Here is a 2,060-nt window from a genome sequence, read left to right on the forward strand (position 1 = left end):
AAAGGTTGAGCAAAAGAATTCAGCATGTGTCAATTTAGCACTTATGTCATGAGTGCTAAGTAATGAAGAGCCAAAGACTTATGAGGAAGCAAGTCAAAATGCAGCGTGGAGACAGGCAATGGAAGAGGAGTATAACTCCATCATTAAGAACCAAACATGGACGCTTGTTGATCTACCTAAAGGGAAGAAAGCAATTGACACAAAATGGTTGTACAAAATCAAGTATAAGGCAGATGGTACTCTTGAGAAGTACAAGGCAAGATTGGTTGCCAAAGGTTATGTACAACAAGAAGGAGTGGACTATGAAGAGACCTTTGCTCCTGTGGCAAAGATGAACACAATCAGAACTGTTTTGGCACTTGCAACATACAACAATTGGGAGATTGAGCAAATGGACGTCAAGAGTGCCTTTCTTAATGGCATTCTTGAGGAGGAAGTGTATGTGATGCAGCCAAGAGGTTTTGAAGTCAAAGGAAAAGAAGAGCAAGTTTGCAAGCTCAAGAAGGCATTGTATGGATTGAAGCAAGCTCCACATGCATGGTATTTAAGAATAGATGAGTTTCTACTTTCTGATGGCTTTGAGAGAAGTAAAAATGATCCAAACATGTATGTATTTCATTATAATGAAGACATGTTGTTGCTGATCGTGTATGTGGATGACTTAGTCATTACAGGTTCAAATAGCTCACTCATTGACAAGATCAAGAGGAGTCTTTCAAAGGAATTTGACATAAAAGATCTTGGCCAGCTTCACTATTGTTTAGGCATTGAGGTTTGGAGGAATGAAAAAGTTTGTTTCTTACTCAAGCAAAGTATGTGAAGGAATTGCTTGAAAAATCAAAAATGATGGATTCAAAGCCACTACCAACACCCATGGAAGTGAATGAAAAGCTTACAACGAATGAGCATGGAAAGAAGGTGGACGGTACAACATATAGGCAGCTCATGGGCAGCCTTATTTATGCAACCATAACACGACCGGATCTCTCATTTTCAGTCATAGTACTCAGCCAATACATGGCTGATCCTAAAGAGTCACATTTGAAGGCGGCAAAGAGAGTACTACGATACTTAAAAGGTACATTCAACTATGGCATTGAATATGTATCAGCTTGTGATCTTATGTGATTCAGATTGGGTAGGAAGTGTGGAAGATAGAAGATCAACCACGGGTTATTGCTTCATGACTGGGAGTGGAGCAATTTCATGGAAAAGCAAGAAGCAATCTACCGTTGCTTTGTCATCAACGGAGGCTGAATATATTGCAGCAAAGACTGCTGCGTGTGAAGCTTTATGGCTGAGAAGAATAATGAATGAAATGATGAAGAAACAAGATGATCCTACAACAATTTATTGTGATAATCAAAGTTGTATTCAAATAGCAAAGAACCCAGTGTTTCATGCGCGCACCAAGCACATTGAAGTCTAGTATCACTTTATGCGGGAGAAGGTGCATGCAAAGGAAATAGAGCTGATTTATTATTCCACTGAAGAGCAGGCAGCAAATATTCTCACCAAAGCATTGGCGAGAGATAAGTTTGAAAAATTCAGAAATGTGTTAGGTGTAAAAGAGAATAGATTGATCATTAAGGGGGAGTGTTAGAATTAATGAAGTCAATCTAATGTGCACAATGTGCAAGGACATTAATAAATGTGTGGAACAATGTGAGTACCAATTTATAAGGTACAAGAGTGGTGTGGATTAAATGAGTCTAAGACTAAGGTCATAAATGTCTAAGGTGCAAAACATACATGTAATTCAGTTACGCTTCACCTTCTACATCTCGCTCAATCTCTCTCCCTTTCTCCCTCACGTGATCTTGTGGGCATTTGCACACTGCATTGTGCATATCTTTTCATAGAAAGATGTGTACCCAGTTGTTTGCTAATGACATTGTTGTGTTTGCTGAAGAAGCTTGGGGGAATGACGCCTTTAAGACCTTATGTGATGCATTTGGTTTTAAATAGAGCTGGGCAAAGACTTTTCCTTTGAGAGTGGCTCAAGAAAATCTGTTTAAATGAGCGGTTGGCATGCCAATCAAGTGGTTGCCTCGAGATGA

At 39.3% G+C, this 2,060-nt stretch overlaps 1 pseudogene; it reads left to right on the forward strand.

Annotated features, from left to right (window-relative positions):
- Positions 1-873: 873 nt before the first annotated feature.
- On the forward strand, positions 874-1,603 carry LOC147892728 (secreted RxLR effector protein 161 pseudogene; annotated as a pseudogene).
- The last annotated feature ends 457 nt before the right edge of the window (positions 1,604-2,060 follow it).

Source organism: Dipteris shenzhenensis, chromosome 16 (genome assembly GCF_047967505.1).
Source record: "Dipteris shenzhenensis isolate YYH24624 ecotype China chromosome 16, Dip_SZ_1.0, whole genome shotgun sequence".
NCBI classification, from domain to species: domain Eukaryota; kingdom Viridiplantae; phylum Streptophyta; class Polypodiopsida; order Gleicheniales; family Dipteridaceae; genus Dipteris; species Dipteris shenzhenensis.